The sequence below is a fragment of the Suncus etruscus genome, chromosome 1 (assembly GCF_024139225.1).
Source record: "Suncus etruscus isolate mSunEtr1 chromosome 1, mSunEtr1.pri.cur, whole genome shotgun sequence".
Lineage (NCBI taxonomy): Eukaryota > Metazoa > Chordata > Mammalia > Eulipotyphla > Soricidae > Suncus > Suncus etruscus.
The window spans coordinates 109,633,179-109,652,238 of NC_064848.1; the positions used below are offsets into that span (position 1 = coordinate 109,633,179).

At 31.9% G+C, this 19,060-nt stretch overlaps 1 protein-coding gene and 1 non-coding gene across 2 annotated transcripts in view; both read left to right on the plus strand.

Annotated features, from left to right (window-relative positions):
* The window catches only part of MAGI2 (membrane associated guanylate kinase, WW and PDZ domain containing 2), a 1,487,205-nt gene that overhangs the window by 209,053 nt on the left and 1,259,092 nt on the right, over nt 1-19,060 (plus strand). The gene's annotated exons all lie outside the window — the stretch shown is intronic.
* Nucleotides 9,448-9,555, plus strand: LOC126027284 (U6 spliceosomal RNA). Its single transcript, XR_007502239.1, has one exon. It is a non-coding gene; the product is annotated as a U6 spliceosomal RNA (small nuclear RNA).

The following is a 19,060-nucleotide window of genomic DNA, read 5'->3' on the forward strand; positions in this document are numbered from 1 at the left end:
GATATATGAGATGTTGATGTGGTACCTTTAATTCATTATTAATACCTTACTTTAACTTGTGGCTTAAAAATATAAAGCCTTTGCAGTGACCACTTAAATCATAAAACTGATCTATATAAATAATTTATAATAAAAATAAGTGATTTCTAGAGGGGATTTTCTACCAAGCTTTGGTAATCAACCTTATGTAGGCAGTCTTTATCTGTCAGTCTGCTTAATTGTATCTGCCATTTAATTATGATAAAGATGTCGATGATACTAAACTTCCTGTTTTAAACAAATACAGTGAGATGTGCTAATTATTTATATTTATAATGCGAAGCATCTTGAAAGAATTTTTTAAATAATTTTATTGTGACCAATGTGAATTACAAATCTTTCACAGTAATATTTAAGTTTATTGCATTTTTGTCATTGATATTGTAACCCCAAAGAGACAGTTTATCAAAAATATTCTTCCAAGTGAACTACAATAACATTAGAAAGGATCTTTTATGTGGATATAGATGAAGATAAAAATTTTATTAAAATAGTTTAATTAAGTAATTAATTTAATGAGAATTCCTCTCTCAAGTTGACCAAACCTATGAAATTCAAACTCCCTATCATTTAATCTTCTACATTATTGTAGGTGTGACTACATATTTTATAAAGCATTGCCACATCAAATTTTATTTCACTTACAAATTTCATATAAATTTATTAATCAGAATTATCTCATATACTTGTTTTGCAAAAAGGTCCTTAAACTAGCAGAATCACTTTTCTCTTAGAAATGCAAATATAGGGCCCAGAGAGATAGCACAGCAGCGTTTGCCTTGCAAGCAGCTGATCCAGGACCAAAGGTGGTTAGTTCGGATCTCGGTGTCCCATATGGTCCCCCGTGCCTGCCAGGAGCTATTTGTGAGCAGACAGCCAGGAGTAAGAGTAATCCCTGAGCACTGCCGGGTGTGGCCCAAAACCAAACAAACAAAAAAAGAAATGCAAATTATAGGTTCTACTCCAGAATAAGAAATTCACAGGCTGGGACCTACCATCTGTGTTTTATCAAGTTCTTGGCAAATCTGGTGCATGCTACAGTCTGAGAACCACTGACCTAGTAGACTAATCAATTGGTTGCTTCATTGATTTTTCTTAATATATTAATTCATGTATTTTATTAATGTAAATTAGTGTAACTTATGTGACTTGGCAGCTATAGTCAAGTATGCACAAGTTTCACTTTAAGAAGCATATAAATTTTGAGATCTAAACTCACAATTGAGAATGAAATAGGACTTAAATAATTATATGAGCATCTCACATATGCCACCTCATGTACTGTATGATGAATTAGAAAATGTAGAAATATGGTATCTCATTACATTGTAATGCTTAAGAGTTAAAGTCAGAAGTCACATTTCCTAGATTCAAATCTTAGATTTGTCATGAATTGGTACCTATCTTAGAAGAGTGAAAAGAAGTAGCTTATTACCTGACTGGATGATAAAACCTATGCAGGTATTAGATACTATATATAATTACTGTTGTTTTTGCTATTATTATAGTATCATAAATAATAAGTTCTGTGAGAATTCAAAAGAGATATTTTTATTCTGAAGGAACTGGAGTTTTAAAAAGTAGTAATATTTTTCTAGATCTTTTTGTAGGGAAGTGTGTTATTGTCAGAATAATAAAAAGGAGTTTTTGATGGCACTGAGAACAATGAATCCAGAGTGATACCACAGTGGATAGGGATTTTTGCCAGGCATGTTGCAAACCTGAGTTTGATCCCCGACATCCCATATGTTTTCTGGAGCCTGCCAAGAGCTCTTTTGAAAGCAGAGCCAGGTGTAACTGCTGAGCACCACTAGGTGTGGCCCCTAAACCAAACCACCCACACAAAAAAGGAACAGTGAGTCAACTATTATCTCCGATGCATGGTATTTGTAATTCAAGATAGCAACATATGTTTGCTATCTCCATTTGATCTAATTCAGTTTATTAACAATTCTATGTTTTTAAAGTATTATTTATTAGGTAGTATCCTGATATCCTCTACCACAGTGTTTTCTTGTAGCAATAACCCTGAGCCCATACACTCATATATTGTGTCACATATCAAGTTATATCTATTTATTATGAGTTACAAAACTTATTTTAAAATCTCAATGCATAATTTCATCTGCCTTCATATATCTCTTAAGGTTTCTTGAGTTCATAAATTTATTAACTAAAGTAATTACCTTACTATACCTTCAAATATGCTATCTAAATGTGCTGTTCTTTAGCAAATGGGACTGCTATCTGCTAAATCAAGTTACATTTAGTGTGATGGCCTGTTGAGTATTGTTCATTAGTACCTTAAAAAACATAAAAATATTATTAGTTTATTTTCTAAGTATCCAGTGTCTATGTATCCAATGTCTTCCCTTTACTTATAGAAAAAAATCTTAATAAAGAGACATTAGATGACCTGAAAATTCTTTTATACTTGAATTATTTTTGACTCTCATAAACCAGCATTTTCTCCTAGTGCTTTGAGCTCCAAATAAACCAGATTGTTATTTCCATATTATCTGTTCTTCTCAGGGCCGGAGAGATAGCATGGATGTAAGGCATTTGCCTTTCATGCAGAAGGTCATTGGTTTGAATCCTGGCATCCCAAATGGTCCTCCGAGCCTGCCAGGAGCAGCTTCTGAGCATAGAGCCACGAGTAACCCTTGAGCACTGCTGGGTGCAACCCCACCAAAAAAAAAAAAAAAAACGAAAAAAAAAAAACGAAAAAAAATTATCTGTTCTTTTTAACCCTTCTTGTATCTCTCTTGGAAACTTGTTTCTTGTTTCATCCCAAAATCCATTTCTACACTTTCTTTAGAATAATACTGTTCCCCTGGACTTTTTGCTTAGTGAAGTTTCTTCCTCTGTCAATAAAGGGGCATAATGCTTCCAGACCCAGACTACTAGCAAAACACTAATATAAATGATTTGGGTTCAGTTGCAAAAGAAAAGGACTTTGATATTGTTCAGCTGCTATTATATGATTAAGGGTCACTTCTTAAGTGTTCAAGGGATCATGTTGTGTGTATGATCACCCCAGGTCTCCTGGTAACAGCTTTGTAATTGCTCATTCTTAAGCTATCTTTCCAGTCCCACATTAATATTTTTAGAAAAGCTGTTTATTTGGGTTTGTTTGATTGGTTGGTCCTTTTGTTGTTTTGTTTGTTTGGTCTGTGATTTATTCATTCAGTAAAGGATAAGGTGTGCTTCAAAAGTTATGAGGGAAATTATAATACAGACAGAATATTAGACATATAAACAGTGGAGTTTTTGGAGTTTTAAAAATATTAATATTGTTTCAGCTTTGCTATCAATGTATAGAAAAGGTTAATATATGTTTTCCAATGACCTGGAATCCAGAAGTTGGAGCTCATATCTAGTGTTTAGTCTTACCAAACTTAAGAAAGACATTTTATTTTTACCTTTATCACTAAAATATTATATGCTAAAAATGGCTGAAGGAAAAAAGAAATAATATACTACAGTTATTTTTTGTTTGTTTGTTTGGGGCCCTCACCAGGCAATTATCAAGTAGTCCTCAGGGTCTATATAGAATGCTTAGCCTGAAACCCAAGTCCATTGCATGGAATCAGATGCTTTTCCTATTGTACTATTGCTCCAGCCCTGAAAAATTGTAAAACTTTTAACTATTAAAACACTTGCCTATCTATTTTATGGGATGCTTTTGAACTATATCAGAATTCAGGTATCATTCCTGCCTAGTAGTTCTTAGGAGGCCATATTGGTGTTTGGATCATTCTGGTACAAGGAAAGAGCTTTAAAAAGTGTGCTGCCTCACTAGTGCTTAAATTCTTGCTTATCCTGTTTCACATGTGATGTGATTTACCACTGTTTGAAAGTGCAGTTGAAAAAATTAAATATTTGCATTTTACAGCACCGTTAAATGTCTATCATGAAATATATTGGAAATGGGACAGCAAGTTGTATGGAAAGAAGTCACATTGCAAAGGGTGTATTATTTTTCAAATAATTACTTCAAATGGTTCATGCAATACTATTTTGGTGCATATATTTTTTACATTTATGACCAAGTCAACTTTTTAGTATTTCCTAACAGACTAGTGATATTAAGAAGCAAATTATGGAAACAAGAAAAAAGATTCCTATTTATTGTTAACTTTCCCCCACCCAACCAGCATATTTTTGAACCCTGAAATTAGATACTTAACCTACTATTAAATAGTGAACATTTAAGTGTAAAAATAAAGGTTACTTGAAATCTTACTTTTCTTCAGCAGAATTTTATTTCCTCATAAAAACTTTAGAAGTAAATATGTTTCTAATACTGAGATTTTTTGAAAAACAAGCATTATGAAAAAATTATCAAATGGTGACTTGAAAATTAAAAATTCAACTAAGTTAATTTTAATGTAATTCGAAGGCAGAATTATCATGTGTGCTCAGCACGATATACATGTATACTAAAGTAATCTTTGTAAAAGTTTTGCCAATATGGACATTTTAAAAATAAATTGAATTTTGCTGCAATATTATTTACTTACAGTGAATTTGAATTAGAGGAAAGGGAAGAAGAGGAAAAGAAAAGGAGTAAAGAGAGGAGTAAAGGTGACAGAATGGAACGGTCTGTGAAGGAAGAGGAGGGATTGAGAGGACAAAGGAACCTGAGGGAATGGAACAGGAGGGTGAAAGAGAAGGAAGAAAAGGGAGGTGAGGGCATAAATAGGATTAGAAAGGAACTGAGGAGAAGGGAATGGGATGTTGAGAGGAGATGGTAGAGGAGCAATGTGAAAGAAAGTGGAGGGGAGGAAAAGAAAAGACAGGAAGAAGAAGAGAGGAGAGGCAGTGAAAATAAAGGGAAAGATGGAAAGGATGGTAGGACAGAAAGGGTATTTAAGGATGGCAACACAAATGAATAGGAAAGAGAAAGGAGAAAAACTAAAACAGCTCATTCCTTTTCCTCTCAATGTTTTTTTTTTTACTTTTACTTTAAATTCCACATTTTTATTTCCCAACTTTTCTTTTTGTTAATTTTTATGTTGAGCCAGTTTCCAAACTATTGTGTGATCTTATTATTTATCAGAAATCATTATAAATAGGGGGACACATATTCTGGGAAATGAAATTATATAACTTTTACACCTATTTTGTTTAATAGCATAAATATATTACAGAGGTTCCTAACCATTATTTCATTAGCTTGGGCCTTATACAACACTGCAATAGAAAGACTGATGATATTCAGATTAAAATATGTAGCTTTCATAATTAGTTTTCATTTAAGAAGCTTTTTATTTCTTTGGTTGTGTGTGTTTTAGGAAATCTGTCTAGTGATAATAATGCATTCTTAATATTATGTGAACCCAATAAATTTAAATGCTAAATTTATTTATTTTATTTTTAATAATATCTTTATTTAAGCATCATGATCACAAATATGTTTGTAGTTTATTTCCAATCATAAAAAAAGAACACACACCTTCACTAGTGCAACATTCCTACCACCAATGCCTCCCATCTCCCTGCTACTCCTCTCCCTGTCTGTATTCCAGACAGGAATTCTACTTCTCTCACTCACTACCAGTGTCATGGTAGTTGTTAGTGTTGTTGTCATCTCTCTTACTTCACTCACCACATTTTGTGGTAATCATCATTTATAATCTGTATCCAACGTACATTTTTATTTTTGTCTTAATTTTTGTTGGATTGATAAGCATTATTTTGGTAGAAAAAGTTTGAAAAGAGAGCAAGTTATGGATTGGTTTAATAGCTTTGCTTCAATGAAAGTGGTTATGGAAAACTCATCTCTCAAGTAACATCCCATGCAAAGAATAGCCGACTGACTCAAAATCTATTGGGATATAATTAATAATTACTATTTTTGTAACCATACTTACTCTATCACAATTAAGTTATAACTGGTTTTTTTGTCTCAAGGAAGAAACTAAACAGTCAGGGGCCAACGACGTGGCGCTAGAGGTAAGGTGTCTGCCTTGCAAGCACTAGCCAAGGAAGGACCGTGGTTCGATCCCCCAGCGTCCCATATGGTCCCCCCAAGCCAGGGACAATTTCTGAGTGCTTAGCCAGGAGTAACTCCTGAGCATCAAATGAGTGTGCCCCCCCCCCAAAAAAAAAAAGAAAAAGGAAACTAAACAGTCAAAATATTACAAAACAGTTCAGTTTCTTAATTTGCATATCTAATCTCTAAATTTATCATTGACCAGTCTTTTGTTGCCTTATGATGATTTAAAAGTATATATACACATTCACATAAGTTGAGATTTAAAAGTTCCCCCAAATATAACAAAAACAAAAAACACATTAATACATTGTTTTCTGTAATAACATTTGTATAATTGTAGATGTTTTATTTTATTTTACTTAACAAGAGATGCAAAGTAAAGGTCAGGGCAATAGTAAGATTGGTAATGTACAGTAGTAAGATTATACAGCAGGTACCATCTGCTGACCTGGTTTGATCCCAAGCACCCTCTATAGTCTTCTCAACAATGTCATGGGTGATTCAGCTTGGTTTATAAGCAAACAGGAAAAAGATGAAATATAAATCAAATTAGAACAATTCTATAATCACATCTATATGAATGTTTTAACAGATCATAACTTAATTAAACTGGAATTAATAACACTATTAATAAATATATAAACTACCTAACCTGATTGACTTGAGTTAAAGTAATAATATCAACTATTTTAGAAAACAATAAAATTCTCATAGTTATTTTATCAAATTGAGTCTCTGGAGATGTAAATATGAAAAGACTTTATTTTATTCATTTATGTATTTCTTTGGAATAAATAAAATAAATAGATAAAAATAAACTTTTTGTCCCTTTAGAAACAAGTGGTATCTTATCAAACACTGGTATTACTTAATAGGCATGATAAAGTTTAATACAATCACAGAAAATATGAAAAGCCAAGAGGAGAAGCCCATGATTTAGCAGAAGTGTTGCAGGATTACTTGAAGGAGTTAAATATGTGACAATCAAGCTTAAAGGATGTATGAGAGTTGTATAATAAATATAGTTAATAAAAAGTTTAATGGAACAGCAAGATAATTTAAAACTCTTTAAATACAGGTTTATTAATATATAATCTTCATAAATAAAACATTCCTTTTAGTTGTTCTATTCTGTGAATTAAACAGATGTTTCAGGCATGTAACTATTCCTACAAGAAAGCATAGATTATATCCAGCTAACAGAAAAATTTTCTATTTACTCTTGTCAATTCCACACTCCATTTCTTTCCCTTTGAACCAATGGTCTGGTATTAGTTCTGACAAATTTTTCAGAATTTCATTGTAAATTGGAAATAAAATATATGGTTTTAGGTTTTTTTTATTTAACTTATTTTAATGTATTTGACTATCATTCATGTATAAATCTAAAACACTTATTAATATTCTATTACATGGACTTACCCATTTTATTAATCTTTTCCCTGTTTAATGACTGTTGGTTTTATTTCAAATTTTGGAAGATTACAAGATGAGATATTAACATTTGTACAGGAGTCTGTTTGAATGTCTATTGTTTAAATACATACATATCTACAAATAAAATTGCTCTCTCATTTATGTGCATTTCTGATATTCCTGATTGAAATAAAACAGGTGTGTCAGAATTCAATATTATTGTAGAAAAGCTACAGGAAGAAGAAAAAAAGCTATAGGAAAAAACAAAGAATAGTTTCAGACCAGATTATTATTTATATTATCATAAAAATTCTGATTTTTCCATTTCCAAAGCAATCAGAAGTGTTAAGGAATGATGTTTTGTTCCCATTTCCCATTTAATCTGGAGCCTGGAAATTTAGGACCAGGTATCAAATGATCTAAAGTCAATATAAAAGTTTTATGATTTATGAAGAAATTTTTAGAAAATAAACATGGATCATATACAGATCTACATATATCACAATACATAGATGTTCTCTACTTTGAAAATTATTGCTACTATTTACTTTATTTATTTAAACAAATTTATTACATACATGATTGTGCTTGGGTTTCAGTCATGTAAACACCCATTTCTTACTCGCTACTATTTAATTTTTTCTGAGAAATTATAATCAACAATTCCCTGTTTAACCTGAAGTAAATATATTTCACTTGTGATGAAGAATTTTCACTATATAGAATTAAGTAGGATACCTATAAGATAAGGGGCTAATATCCAAACTATACAAGATACTGACATAACTTTACAAGAAAAAAACATCGAATCCCATCAAAAAATGGGGAGAAGAAATGGACAGACAATATGACAAAAAGGAAATACAAATGGCCAAAAGGCACATGAAGAAATGCTCCACATCACTAATCATCAGGGAGATGCAAATCAAAACAACTATGAGGTACCACCTTACACCACAGAGACTGGCACACATCACACAGAATGAGAACAGTGTTGGTAGGGATGTGGAGAGAAAGGAACTCTTATCCACTGCTGGTGGGAATGCCACCTAGTCCAACCTTTATGGAAAGCGATATGGAGATCCCTCCAAAAACTGGAAATCGAGCTCCCATAAGATCCAGCTATACCACTCCTAGGAATATACCCTAGAAACACAAAAATGCAATACAAAAATCCCTTCCTTACACCTATATTCATTGCAGTACTATTTACCATAGAAAGATTCTGGAAACAATTAAGATGGCCTTCAACAGATGAATAGCTAAAGAAACTGTGGTACAAATACACAATGGAATATTATGGAGCCATCAGGAGAGATGAAGTTATGAAATTTTTCCATACATGGATGTATATGAAATCTATTATGCTGAGTGAAATAAGTCAGAGGGAGAAAGAAAGAAGCAGAATAGTCTCACTCATATATAGATTTTAAGAAAAATGAAAGACATTGCAATAATTTTCAGAGACAAAAGAGAGAAGGGCTGGAAGTTCCAGCCCACCTCATGAAACTCACCACAAAGAGCTCAGAGGACCATATGGTTTACCAGGGATAAAATCTAGGTCATCCCTATAATATCTGAACTATCCACTGTACTATTTGTCTTTTTATACAGAAGTGAGATTAATAAGGTTATCTGGACAGAGAATAGAAGAAAATATAGACTAGAAATTACACAAGAATAATGGTGAATGGGTTTAGGCACATTAGTAGCAATGGAGGGACACTAATATGTATACTATACCATAATGTAAACACTGTTATAAACAATAGTGTATATGTACATTTAACACTTATTTCATTTATGTTTTCCTTTTTAATATATTCTTAATTATTTGAATACAAGTAGTAGTACTTGGGGTTATTTCTGGCTCTGTATTAGGGATTACTCCTGATGGTGTTTGGAATCATATGCAGTGCCAATAATTAAAAAGTGTAGCCTATGTACAAGGCATAATCTCTCTACTTTAGCTCCTGTCATATATATTTTCAGTGCTTGCTTCGGCAGCACATATACTAAAACTGGAACAATACAGAGAAGATTAGCATGGCCCCTGCGTAAGGATGACATGCAAATTCATATATATTTTCAATACAGTAAATAACTGTATTTGGATATTTATGCTGAGGAATATATTGAATTAGGACATTCTGCTTGCCCTGTGTAATGAAGAATAAACATTTTTTATGTTTTTCTTTATACTAGAATATCCATTAAATAGACTATAAAGGAGATAGTCCTAGGAGGAGGATAAAATGCACAATTATTAAAGTTTTCCAGCAAAAAAAAAACCATTTTATATCACGCAAACTATAACCATCTGTCAAGAATAATTTAAAATAAATTATTACATCACAAATAGAATTTAAACTGGATATCTTAAAATTCGTCCTATAATATCATGTCATTCTTGGATGTTCCAACTGTATTATTTGATGACTTCTTTCTTATTTTTATTCCCTCTTAATTTCTAAAAACTTTTATATAGTGTTGATTTATTTGTCTGGCTTCTCTAGTATATTAATACTTGTCTATGGGTCAATTCTGAATTTCAAGTAATGTTGACATTAATATGGATTTTCCAAATATTATTTAAGTATCTAAAGAGGTTTAAATTTTCTAAATAAATCTTGCTGTTCAATACAAGATTATAAAAAGATTGTCTTTTCCAGGGATCTAATTTTTATGCATTCTCCCAATTGAATTCATTTGAAACAAGATTGTGTGTTTTTCCTTTGTTATATGTAGTAGCTTTGACTTATTCATAGGAATATTATTCTTCATTATATTATATTTGAGCCACTAAAAATACAGGTGTTTTATTCTCATTATCAAATCTTTAGCACATATCTGACCTTAATTTTGAACAATGTGAAAGCATACAAGGTGCAGACAATTGGCATTCATTTTTTTCTCACATTCTACTAATGTAAGAAATATAAATATCTTTGAAGCAACTATTTATCAGTTAAAAACTCTTCAGCAGTTCACCATTTTTCTTTCCACTAATCCCAATATCGAGAGCCTTATACACTCAGTTTATAATCTTACACTTACGTATTTTAAAACTATTGCCGACTCAACCTTTATAAAGCATATATGTATTTTACAAATATTACATATAGTTTAACAAGAACATATAGAATAAATAAAAATATAAAATGCATTTAAACATTCAGTTGCACATACTTATCCCTAACAAAAAGTCAATAGTAAAACCAAAAACATGAATAAATTTGAAAGCAAATTGTTTGCTTGCTTAGAAACTTGCATTAGAACCAATTTTGCCTTCTTTCATGCCAAACTTATATTATCTTTTTTTCATATAATTTTCCATTTTGTCTATATTAATATCATTGCACTTCATAAATAATTGCAATCTCGTTCTCTCCTTGAAACCATTTCCAAGAACTTAGTCACATTATTTTGATATCTTATATTGTTTGATGCACATGTCGTCAAATGGACAACAGGATGGTTATGATTAGAAAAAAATATTGGAATTAAATTTATGTACTCAATTTTAGGATAATAAAACAGATTGTTCTGGGTTTTATTTGATTGATTGATTGGTTGATTGGTTTTGGGGCCACACTCAGCGATGCTCAGGGGGATACTGCTGGCTCTGTGCTCAGAAATCGCTCCTGGTAGGCTCGAGAGACCATATGGGATGCCAGGAATCAAACACGGGCCATGTGCAAGGCAAATGCCCTACCACTGTGCTATTTCTCCGACCCACCAAACAAAATTTAGATCTTTGAATTCAACTGAGAGCTTCTCCCTTTGATTTTTTTGTTAATATTGAGTATGTGTGCTATATATATTGATGCTGGAGATCAAACTGCAGTCTGTGCTGGTCAGCCACGTACAAGGAAAATTCCATAGTGTTGTGGTATTGCCCTAGCCCCTGAATATTCAATATTTTCTGTATTATTTATGACCTTCTATATAACTTTGAATATAAGCATGGATTTCAGTGCAAATTTTACAAAATATTTTCTTAACTACAAGAGTCAGTAGATTATTGTAAGTTAACCAGAAATTTAGTTCTGGCAATATGTTTTCTATATAATTTCACATAGTATTATAGTCTATTGCAAACTTGGACCTTGTATTCAAGTCCCAGTCTTAGGAAGGGACTACTATTGACATAACTTCACCCTAATTTTGAAAATAAAGCTCCCAATATAAACATGAATTGTTTTGTTTTCTTTTGCCAACATACATTGAAAAGAGATTTTGGGGCCCAGAGAGATAGCACAGCGGCGTTTGCCTTGCAAGCAGCCGATCCAGGACCTAAGATGGGTGGTTCGAATCCTGGTGTCCCATATGGTCCCCCATGCCTGCCAGGGGCTATTTCTGAGCAGACAGCCAGGAGTAACCCCTGAGCACCGCCGGGTGTGGCCCAAAAACAAAAAAAACAAAAGAGATTTTGTTAGAAGTAAATATATGATAACATGCATGAAGTGATTCAGGATACATTTTAATAGAAAGATTATTAAGATTATTCTGAAAGGAAGAGTAACTACATGTCTCTGTGTTATTATGGTTTCCTTTGTGAAATAACTCAGAAGTAGTAGAGCAGTAGAGATGTGTATTTTTAATTTTTTCTTACAGTATACTTAACAATACATTTTAGAGTGTAGAGCATAGTGATGACTTATGTATATTATAAAATCATTATTCTATATTGTGTACTGTGATAATATATATGCTTTTATAGATTAGAACTCTTCATTTATGAACACCACATAATTTAAATAATGTAAATATATGAATAACAGGAAAACAAATACCAATGGTTTACTGTTTTCTTCCATTAAAACTTGCAATTTTGGGAGGCAGAAGCAATAATATAGCGGGGTGGGGGGTGTTTGCTGACATTGCTGACCTGGGGTTTGATTCTGGAATCTTGCAGGATCTTGCAGCACTGTCCAAAGTAATTCACCTCATGCATGATAACTGCCTTATTTTGACTTTTCTAAACTACTTCCTTCATTTACTGTTTTTAATAATATATATTTAAGCACCATAATTACAAATATGTTTGTAGTTGAGTTTCAGTTATTAAAAAAACACCCTCCTTCATCAGTACAACCTTCCCACTACCAATGGTCCTCCTCTCCCTCATCCCCCACCTCCCTGCTCATTTACTATTAATACCTGCATCATAATGGTCTGAGGATGACTACTGTAATTAACTAATTAAGGACTGTTTCTCTAAAGATCTTTGAAAAGATCTATGACAAACATCATACTATGAGTATTTTTTGGTTCTGTTATGTTTTAGGGCCAGTATGGACAATATTGGAGTTACCACTGACTAAACTCAGTGATAATTCATGTGCATGGTTGTGGGGCAGACCATATATTATGCTTAAAATTTTACCAAGTTTGGCCATGTGAGAGCAAGTGCCCTACATTTTGGACTCTCTATACTTCTGACTCCATGTATTTCTTCATCTATTTTTACTTTATATTAGCAATATGTCTTCTATAATCAACACTATATCCTGAAATCAATTACTAATTTCACTCAAAAATATCATGTGAAGGAAGTGGGGAAAATATCATGTGATACTGAGTCATTTAGATCCTGCCTCAAGTTCCTCTTTCTCTAAAATGATAATGAAAGCACAAAATTGCAACTTTGCATTGTCTACCACATCGTTTTCTGTGGTACTCCTGTCCTATAGCTATATTATTTTAAATAATATAAGGCAGAACTTGGAATATGTAAGGTACATGGGAAATTTTGTATTTTCCATTTTCCAGGTGGGTTATTTAAGAATATTGATTAAAAATACTTTTCCTGCATAGTACATATAAATTCATTTATAATTGAAATATTGAATTTATTGTTATTTTATGACAATTTGTGGGTTTTTTGTGGGGTTTTTTTCTTTTTTTTTTTTTGGTTTTGGTTTTGGGTCACACTCGGAGGTGCTCAGGGGTTACTCCTGGCTGTCTGCTCAAAAATAACTCATATATAACTGCTCAAAAATAACTCAAAAATAACCATATGGGACACCGGGATTTGAACCAACCACCTTTGGTCCTGGATCAACTGCTTGCAAACGCCGCTGTGCTATCTCTCCGGGCCCATTTTATGAGAATTTGTATGTTAGTCATGAATAAAACTTCATACTTTGGCTGTGCATATTTTAATGCTTAGTTTGATATATAGAATGAGAAAATATATTATTTTTGTTCAATTCGTTATCTTCTCCCCCTAAAACTTTAAAATGCAAAGAAAATGTATGATATTCATTTCAATTTTTAGAAGTAACATAATATAATTACTTTAGAACAACGGTTTTTCAGATTAGGAGGTAACATGACAATAGGTAAGAGAATACTTAATTGCATTATATAGGGGACAAAAATTCTCAAAGATTATCTTTGATTTATGATGAATATGTAACATTAGTATATTTCTGAACTATCAAGTGGATCTACCAAGTCTAAATTTCTAATATTTGAATTTTAAAAATAGTATTGAAATGGTAAATCCTATATGCACTTTAAGTTATTAAGCTATACATGTAATATTCTATAATGTAAAATATGATATTAGTATTTCTTTAGGTGAACCTTTTTTCACAGGACTCAGAAGAATAGCAGTGTTTGCAATGGAAAATTCATGCTACTATATGTATTATGGATTTTACTTCCTTAGATCATAATTTTTCAGGGCTTTAAGTGGAGAGTCCTCGTAAACATACACAAATCTCAACTTAGTAAATTTACAAATAATTTGAAAATGTATGGTGACCTCAAAGGGCACTTCGATTAAAGTTGTGGATGTTGATTGAATTTTGAAGACAACCCTGAACTTTCCTGTGGCATAATTTCTTTTGTATTTCTAATTAATTATTACCACTATTTTCCTCTTACTTGCTGATTAAGAAGTTTTCTAAAAGCTCAATTTTCAGGGCTGAACAATGTTACAGTCAATTAGGTGTTTGACTTGTAAGCAACTGGTCCATGTTTAAATCCAGCATGCCCTATGGTCCTCCAAGGTCTGAACACAGACAGATATGGCCTCTAAAAACAAACAAGCTCCATTTTTTTTTAGTTTATGCAGTTGTCATGGAAGTGGCATTGAGAATGATGGGTTTCCTCTGAGTTCAATTGGGTTATGTTTGTGTGCATGTGTTTTCAAATTGGGGAGGACAAGAAAAGTCACTATTTATATAATATTTACATCTTTAATAATAATGGTAACTAGAATAATAATAGTAACTAAGAGTAACTAAGAGTTATTAATGAACTACATTAATAAGTTTAAATAAAATTCTCACTTTCTTTTGGTCCACTTACCAGGTTTTCTCTTTTGTGTATAATGTCATATATATGAAGGTGGTCCATTAAGTATGTAGTAAAGTCTTGGAGTCTCTGAGTATCTTTTTTGTTTGTTTGTTTGTTTGTTTGTTTTGGGGCCACACCCAGCAGCCCTCAGAAGTTCCTGGCTTTGAAGTTGCTCAGAGGACCATACGGGCTGCCTGGAATCAAACCCAGGTCCATTCTGAGCCAGTAGCATCCAAGGCAAATGTCCTACCCCTGTGCTATCTCTCTGGCCCCATGTATGAGTATCTTTGTCAAAGTTTTGCTTGATATATTAAAGCAATATAATCACTTCTGAGACCATGACACAGGCTGAGATTGAAAAATGTACAAATATAGGTTTAAAGCAGGAGTTATAAAAATGCCAATTTAGCTTCTGGATTTAAATTTAGCAAAAGGCACACCACTGAACTTTTTGCATTAAAACTTTGAAGCTTAAGGCGATCTGAATATAGAAGCAAGGTGAAGAAAAACATTCTCTTGAATGTTCATTTCTTCTTTATTTTACCCCTTTGAATACTGTGAACATAAATGAAGACAAAACATTGTGCAGTACTTATTAAATCCAAATTTCTCACATTTCTATTCATCATTAGTCTTTTATAAGAAATCATTTAAAAGTCTCATGAGTCAAATAAGTTAGGGCTATAATCTAAATTAAAAACTAGAAGATTTTTAGTGTCTGAATAACCTCAACAGATGATGATGTTATAATCCACACATATGGAAGACCAAAAAAATATTATTGAGCTAGAATTTGCCAATGTAAAACATGAAATATAAAGCTTTCTAAAAATGAACACTAGCAGTTTCCATCTGTGTCTCATTCATTTTTGATTTATTTTCCCTGCAGGCATTTGAAAAAGTAAACATGTGCCTTTACTTTTCATAACTAAATTTAAAAATTGCACTGATAAAAGAATACTGACAAAACCCAGAATGCAATCAATCAAGAACATAGGGCTTCTTTGTAATAGTTCTTATTATTAATTGAAAGTGATTTCATTATCTATTTTAAAAGCCTAAATTCTGTGAAGTAGAAATAAAGCAATGCCAAATATGATGTTTACAGAAGCTAATGGTACCATTTAAGTGAGCTTTTGGCAGAACCGGTAGCTGTTCCATTAAATGATTAGATTACTCAGTATTGCTTTTACAGTTCATTTTCTGTAAGAAAAAGCTTACCTTTCTTTGCTTTTGTTTGTGTTTTTTATGGAGTAAAAATATTTAATAGTAACAAAATAATCATTAGCCAAATATGATTTTAACTGAAGCATTGCTTTTGGCAGTTCACAAATGTAGTAGATGAGACATTATTCCAAATATTATACAAATATAAATTCATTTAATACTATTAATTGTTATCAATGTATTAAAGAGAACCATATGAAAGAAAATGCTGTCGATGACCTCTACACTAGATGCCACTCTATATTTACACATTTTTATGAATAGAGAGCTCTTTATCAAGAATTTTAAATACTGAAAGAAAATAATATGGAAAATATATTACTGTTGTACATTTGTATACGTTAAATGAGATAATATAGTAGTGCACCTCAACCATGAATGTATACAGCCTATTAAAATTTGATATTTTCATATTTTCCATTTTTGCATTAACTTCAGATAACCATGCTCTATCAAATGGTCTCTACATTGATAAGCATCATGAAATAAAGGATAAGCTTAGTGTTTTGTGAGTTTTTGTTTATTTGCTATTTGTTTGAGGGTTGCACTCAGCTGTGCTCAGGCTACATCTGGCTCTGTGTTCAGAGATCACCCTGGATGCGCTGAGGTGTTGGGTATTGAACTGAGGTTGGATGTGTGACAGGCAAGCAACCCAACCCATGTGCCTCTCTCTTTGGTACACTTATTTCACCAGGTAATATTTTACAAAGCAGATTGATAAAATAGAAATGTTTTCTCTTATTGTATATTTGTTAAATCGGGGAAAGAGGAGCACTCAGTTTATATAAATAGAATACTAATCAGTTTACTTGTTTTACATACATTTAATGATCCTAATAAAAATTAGTTTATTATTCTCATTTTACAGAGGAAGAATACAAGATCAGAGATAGTCTACACACTGAAGGAATCTCTTTAGACTTATGAGATATTTGTATCCACCAAATATATGTTGAAATTATCTTCTTTTTAATTGCTGTTTTGGTACTAGGGATAAAAGCAATAAAAGCAATGGCTAGCAATTTTGCCATGTAATCCTTCACACCTTGATGTATGAATCTCAGGTTAAGTAACAAACCCTAAGGCCAACTTTTTACACTGCAGATTATAGTTTAGTCTCTGCAATATGATATAAAACATTTCAATAGTGAGGCTAAAACAAGACTTTATTTAATTGGAAGCCTGGTTTGCATACATGTTCATAACCAAAGTTTCTGAAAACCATAATTACCCTAGCATTTTAAAAGAAGAAAATTTATCATATTAGGAGAGGAAATAGCCAAAATCATAATAAATAGTAATAACTATAATTTAGTGATGGCTTATAATGTATCAAGTACTGTTCTACCTTCTTTGTATACAAAATTGTATATCTTTGTACAACTCTTGAGATGGGCACTATTATCCCCATTTTAGAAAAGAAATTAAGGCTTTATAACATGTAATTTGTACAAAGTAGTCCATGTAGTTATAGGGTCCTGGTTTGTGAATCTTGGACATCCAAATCACAATGTTGTTATAATGACTGGAAATTTAAGCCTGGTTCCCTACAGGCTAGTTTACATCTCTCCTGCTTCTTGGGTTTGAACTATATACATGGTACTTAATGAATCTAGGTCTCATTTTTCTCATTAGTAAAATGTAAATTATATAATGGGATCTTCTCTATGTGTGATTTGCTATAAGAATTAAATGAGGGCCGGAGAGATAGCATGAAGGTAGGGCGTTTGCCTTTCATGCAGAAGGTCATCGGTTCAAATCCCGGCATCCCATATGGTCCCCTGTGCCTGCCAGGAGCAATTTCTGAGCATGGAGCCAGAAGTAACCCCTGAGCACTGCCGGGTGTGACCCAAAAGCCACAAAAAAAAAAAAAAAAAAAAGAATTAAATGAGTAGTTGCATGTGAAACTTTTAGAATTATAGCACAGCGTAAATGCTAAAATCTAACCGTATTAATTTCATTATTGTTGTTATTATTACTTCTCCCATTAGAAGGGGATTGAATCATAGAATTCATAGTATTTTTGTTATCATCAGGATATTAAATATTTGCTAAATTTTGCTTATATTTAAGTTAATTCCATTAATTTCACATATTTAAATAGTACTCACTATTCCAGTTTTTTTCAAAAAAAATGTTTAGATCTTATTTCATTTACCATAATTCAACATTCTAAAATAGGTGTCATTCATGTTTTACTCCTTTCTCAGAGTTAAAAAATCAAAATAAATCAAAGATTCATATTTATGTTAAACTAGTAAACATTTATCATACAAATTCTTAGCAGAGAAACTAAAATTTCAAAATATACAGACATAACAAAATAAAAACTACTATTTTAACTTGAAATTAATTTCTCCTTTAGGTTAATATGTTAAGTTTGGGCTCTTTTGATAAAAATGTATGAGAATGGCTAGTAACAAATGCCAATATATAATTGTGCAAAATAAAGTGGTGGGATGAAAAATATATTGGAGAGAAAAAAATTTATAGTAAACTTAATAAAAACGTTCTTAGTATGCTTTATTTTATTTATTTGTTAATTACCAAAGATATCCTTTTTCCTATCTAACAAATAAGTAAAAGTTAATATGTCATATAGGCACTGGGAAATTAATGTGTGACTCTTTAATTTCATATTTCTGACATTATTTATTTGATGATGAGGAGAATGATCAGGATCACAAAAATTATATCTTATATAACATTCCATTCTAAAATTATTCCTTGAATGTAAATCCATCATCCTCAGGGTAAAGAACACATTTCCAAGTGTGTGATATGTATAATGTCACTTTATATAGGTGATATATGTATATGACTTTTAGGTGGTGACATGAATAGTAAATGCATACCTATGTGTTAATTATATAGATTTATTCATTATATATAAATATATATGAAGGAGAGATATAGAAAATGCACAGTTATTCAGTAGTTTAAAGCAGAAATGTCATGTCCTTGGGTTAGGTGCTATAGCAACCAAGTAGAACTATTTAAAAATGACAATGAAACTTGCCCATCAAAAGACTTGTTCTTGTCATGTAATGAAAGGAGAAAGTATTG